Raw genomic sequence first — 5,700 nt, 5'->3', positions numbered from 1 at the left:
ACACACACACACACACACACACACACACACTCCATACATGCCTCACATTCTCTCTTCACTCACTCTTCACATTTTCTCTTCACTCACTCTTCACATGCTCTCTCAACTCTTTCTTGCCCCAGTCTTTTATTGATACTCCAAAAGCAGGGGGAAAAACATTGTATAATCATTGCCAAATCAAATTCAAAAGAATAACAATGTCCCACAAAGAATCAAGAATTACAATTGGTCCCCAAAGTTTCAAGCTTCCCTACTCCCAGGCCTATAGCTAAAATAATAATAATTGCAAACTTATCATTATTTAAACTTTAACTGATTATACTTCAGAGCTCAGAGCTCCGAGGCGAGCTACTTGCACTTTCTTCTGAAGCTCTAATGATAAATGACATGGGCAAAAATGCCAGGCAGTGGCCAGAAAGAATCAAGTTAACCCTTAACTCAATAGTTTGCTAGCTTTCTGCTTCTGCACATTGCACACAATGACTCTCCTAAGAGTCCCAGTGTTTTGACTTAATTTTACTAATATAAGATTTTACATATTCTATACTTACTTGCTTATCCAAGAACCACTCTCAAATGCTATGCAAAACTTATTTCGTAACTTTAATAATGTTTTTTCCTTTCTTGGAGTCCCAATGTTGGCTCTATTTCATTTTCTAATAATTTCTTCAAGCTTTCTTTGCAAGTCTAGCATTAATCTGGAACTACCATTGTGCAGTTATTACATTGTTTCCAAGATGAGAGCACATAGCATGCACCTGGGCCATTAGGACTGTGCTGTACCGTGCCCCATGCCTTAATTTTTAATTGTTTAAGAATCATTACATCAAGGAACATCTAGTTTCACAGAATTCACCAGAGCAGAAGGAGAAAGAAGTAAGACAGTCAGATATAATAGAATAATTATGCACACCGAAGCTAACTGAAAAGTAGTCATGCACAAATGAAATCTACACAGCCATTGTCTAAGGCTAAGGTTAGGAGAAGTGGGAACAACTGTTTTTTTCAAAGAGCTGCAGTGGGCTACTGAGACATCTCTCTCCATCCTGGCCTACTGCAGGTAGTCCCTTATTTCAGATGGCTGGTCCCCTGGAGGGACCCTGCTTCTCAGGATCCCAGACACCATCCTTTTCTACAAGGAGCTGCCACAGGCTTCTGAGATGTCTCCATCCCGGCCTACTGCAGGCAGTTCCTGTCATTGTATGCTGTCACCAGCAGATCAGTAGGATTAATATAGTAAAAATGCCTTCCTACCAAAAGCAATCTATAGATTCAATGCATTCCCCCCAGATTCTGACACAATTCTTCAAAGATCTTGAAATGACAATTATCAACCTCACAAAAACATAGGATAGCCAAAACAATCCAGAATAATGAAGGACTGGGGGAGACATCACTATCAACAATTTAAAGTTGTACTATAAAGCTATAGTAATAAAAAACAATGTTGTTTTGGCACAAAACAGACATATTTATCAGTGGAATTGAATTGAAGACCCAGACATAAACCCATATACCTATGGACACCTAACTTTTTATTTTATACAGTTTGAAAGCTTGGGAAGGTCCTGATCCAGGGAGTGCAATTAACAAGGGTGTTTTTCTTTTAAAAAAAATTTTTTTAAGATTTATTTATTTATTATATGTAAGTACACTGTAGCTGTCTTCAGACACTCCAGAAGAGGGCATCAGATCTTGTTACGGATGGTTATGAGCCACCATGTGGTTGCTGGGATTTGAACTCCGGACCTTCGGAAGAGCAGCCGGGTGCTCTTACCCACTGAGCCATCTCGCCAGCCCCTAAATTTATTTATTTAATGTATGTGAGTGCTCTGTCACTCTTCAGACACACCAGAAGAGGGCATCAGATTCAACTACAGATTGCTGTGAGCCACTGTGTGGTTGCTAGGAATTGAACTCAGGACCTCTGGAAGAGTAGTCAGTGCTCTTAACTTCTGAGCCATCTCTGCAGCTAATTTTTTATTTTTAAAAAGGGCAGAAATACACACTGGGAAAAGAACACATGTTCAACAAATGATGCTGGATGTCTGCATGTAGAAGAATTAAAATAGATCTACACTTAAAACCCTGCATAGAATCAACTCCAAATAGATTAAAAAAAAAAAAATCCCAGCGTAAAGTCAGATACACTGAACCTGAAGGTGGGGAATAGCCTTGAACTCTTTGATACAGTAAAAGACTTTCTAAACAGAATACCATTAGCATAGGCACTAAGATCAACAACTAATAAATAAATGCATGGCAAAGCACATCTTCATTTTGGACAAAGGTTGGCATTTTAAGAGAGAGAGAAAGCACATGCATTTGGTAGGAGAGAAAAGTGGGGAGGGTCTGGGAAGAGTTGTGGTGGAAAAAAATGATCAAAATATTTTATATGAAGGATTTCCAAATACAAAATTTAAAAGACATTAAATAATAAAATAAAAAAGAACAATAAAATCCCATGACAAAACACATATATACTCGTAACAATCTGTAACATTTATACACATGTGAAGTTCAAAAGTGAAAATGGGGGAGTCCTTCAGATGGAGGGAGAAAGGATGTGAGGAACCGGAGGTGGCAGAGACACCCCAAGAACACAAAATCAGCTGATAGAAACTCCTAGGGGCTCCTAGAGATCAGGGAGCCTGTAGGGGCCTGACCTAGGTCCTCTGCAGATACGCGTGGTTGTGTAACTCAGTGTTCCTGTGGGAATCCTAACCGTGGGAGTGAGGACTGTCCCGGAGTCTTTTGCCTGCTTGTGGGACCCTTCTCCTCCTACTGGATTGTCTCACTCAGCCTTAGTCTGATGGTAAGTGCCTGGTCCCATTGTAGCTTGTCATGCCTTGTTTGGTTGATGTCTCTGGGAGGCAAAGGCATCTGTGGAGGAAGGGAGTTAGGGAGATACTGGAAGAGGGTAGAGGAAAAACTGTAGTCAGAATAAAATTAATTTAATTAATTAATTAAAAATGGAAATAAATTGCTAGACCTAATTTTCAATTTGTTTATGAAGCACTTTTAAATTATGGATAAATGAATAATAACTATAGAATGTCTTGTCACAAATATGATATAAATTGAAGGAATATACACCAATTTAACAAAAAGTGATGCATTGTGAAGAAGCTTCTAGTTATAGGCTGTTTAGATGTTAAGAGTCAAACAGAAGCGAGTATGGAATTAGCTGATCTGTTTATATCTGAACATTTGATGTATGTCATCGTAATTAAAACACTGGCTACAAGTAATTATAAATTGGTTGTTCTCATTTGACTTTGGTTTATAAAATAAAGTCATAGGTTAATAATTTGTTATTGTTCTCATTCAAGAGCTTGGTATAGTAAAATTCTGATGAAAAAGATGTTGAATTTAGAGAATTTTAGTTTCTTCAGGACAAATTCACAACACAAATGAAAGTGTGAAAACTCAATGAACGGTCTCAGAATCACACTGAAATATTGGTACATATGATAGTATCAAGAGGCAAACTGATATTTTAGAACCATGATTCTATACACATGATCTTTTGTCACTCATGATTGATAAAGAAAAGGAACCTTTATTGGAATTCAGCTTCAAAATTAGGGAAATATGTGGATAATGCAAATGTAAGAAAACAGAAACTTAGCCGGGCCTGGTGGCGCAGGCCTTTAATCCCAGCACTCGGGAGGCAGAGGCAGGCAGATTTCTGAGTTCGAGGCCAGCCTGGTCTACAAGTGAGTACCAGGACAGCCAGAGCTATACAGAGAAACCCTGTCTCGAAAAACCAAAAAAAAAAAAAAAAAAAAGAAAGAAAACAGAAACTTAAATTTTATAAGCAAATTAAATCAATCTTAGAAAAATAACACTACATACAAAAGTTAGGCACATAATGCAAAGTAAGTTCCAACATGAAACTCTGATGGTTGCAAAACAAAAATACAACATTCTGTGACATCAAATGACATATCAAAATCTAATGTGTGACAGTCCAAACAATGCAGATCCATCTTTATGTCTTATCCTTAATTTAAGATCTGTGTGAGCTAAGTTTTATGATGGTTTTTTCCTTCTAGAATGTGTTTTACTTCCAATGTGATGAAGTGTGTTCCTATCTGGCCTGAACAAAATAATGTAGCACTTGAGGGCAAAGATTAGGCTTAGAATGCTTGCACTGGAAGCCAAGATAGAAAAGACTTCCATAGCCACCATGATCTTCCCCTTGGTGCTGTGGTAGACAGGGAGGAAGGTGACCCAGACACTGTAAAACACCAGCATGCTGAGAGCCAGGGTCTTGGATTCATTAAATGTGTCAGGCAGATTCCTGGACAAGAAAGCCATAGTGTAGCTCCCTAGGCCCAGGGCTCCCAAGTGTCCTAGGACACAATGAAAGACACTAGCTAAGCGCTTATTGAACATAATGGTGATTGTCTATTTTAAGACTGAGCATTCATGTCAATGAAAGTAATAGTACCTATTTTTCATCCTTTTCTTTTAAAAATATTTGTTTCTGGTTGCATATGAGTGCTCTATTGGCATGTATGCCTACGTGACAGAAAAGAGCATCAGACCCATGACAGATGGTTGTGAGCCACCATGTGAGTACTGGGAATTGATCTCAAGACCTCTGGAAAAAGCAGCCAGTGCTCTTAACCACTGATCCATCTCTCCAGTCCCCTTCCTTTTCTCTTAACTTCCCCTGCACATGCACACTTTCTAAAGTTACACTCTCGCACTGTCCTTTCATGTCTCGCTCACCTGCCACTTTCTTTTACTTACTCTGTGCCAGTGTATGATATAAGATAGAGAGATATCTTAGTCATTGAAGGCATATGATATACAAGTTATATAAATCACTTTCCAGAGAGGATCAGAGGTGAGGAGGACACAGCATCTGTCCCAACACTGGAACCTGTGGGACCCAGGCACACAGGAACTCTGCCAGACCAGTGGCACAGGTTCCTTCTGGTCTGTCTGGGCTGGGCCCTGAGCAGACCTTGGGTGCAAACTCCGAAACCAGCCCCACAACACCCAGAGGCAGCTCCACTCCCTGGCACTCCAACATGCCCAGGATCAGAGGTAAGGAAGTCACATTTGTCCCAACACCAGGAGTAACTGGTGCACCCAAAGGCAGCTCCATTCCCAGGTGCTCTAACATGCCCAGGATCACTGGATCCCAGGAGCTTGGTCACACCAGGATATCAGGGCCCCAAAGGTAGCTTGACTCCCAGGAGCTCAGACACACCCAGAAAGGACCTCAGGATCACAGAATCACAGAATCACAGAATCACAATGACAGCTTGACTCAGGAATTCTGACACAACCAGGATCACAGGAAGGACAGGCTCCAGCCAGACATAGCCAGGGCAGGTAGCACTAGAGACAACCAGATGGCGGGAGGCAAAGGTAAGAACATAAACAGCAGAAACCAAGGTTGTTTGGCATCATCAGAACTCAGTTCTCCCACCATAGCAAGTCCTGGATACCCCAACACACAGGAAAAGCAAAATTCAGTTCTAAAATCACTTCTCATGATGATGATATAGTACATTAAGAAGGACATAAATAGTTCCCTTAAAGAAATACAGGAGAAGAGCTCATGTCTCTAGCTACATATGTAGCAGAAAATGGCCTAGTCAGCCATCATTGGGAAGAGAGGCCCCTTGGTCTTGCAAACTTTATATGCCCCAGTACAGGGGAATGCCAGGGTCAAGAAGT

This window comes from Mus pahari, chromosome 9 (genome assembly GCF_900095145.1).
Source record: "Mus pahari chromosome 9, PAHARI_EIJ_v1.1, whole genome shotgun sequence".
In the NCBI taxonomy this organism is placed as follows: Eukaryota; Metazoa; Chordata; class Mammalia; order Rodentia; family Muridae; genus Mus; species Mus pahari.
The sequence above is the reverse complement of the archived record's forward strand: the minus strand, read 5'-3'. Positions refer to the sequence as shown.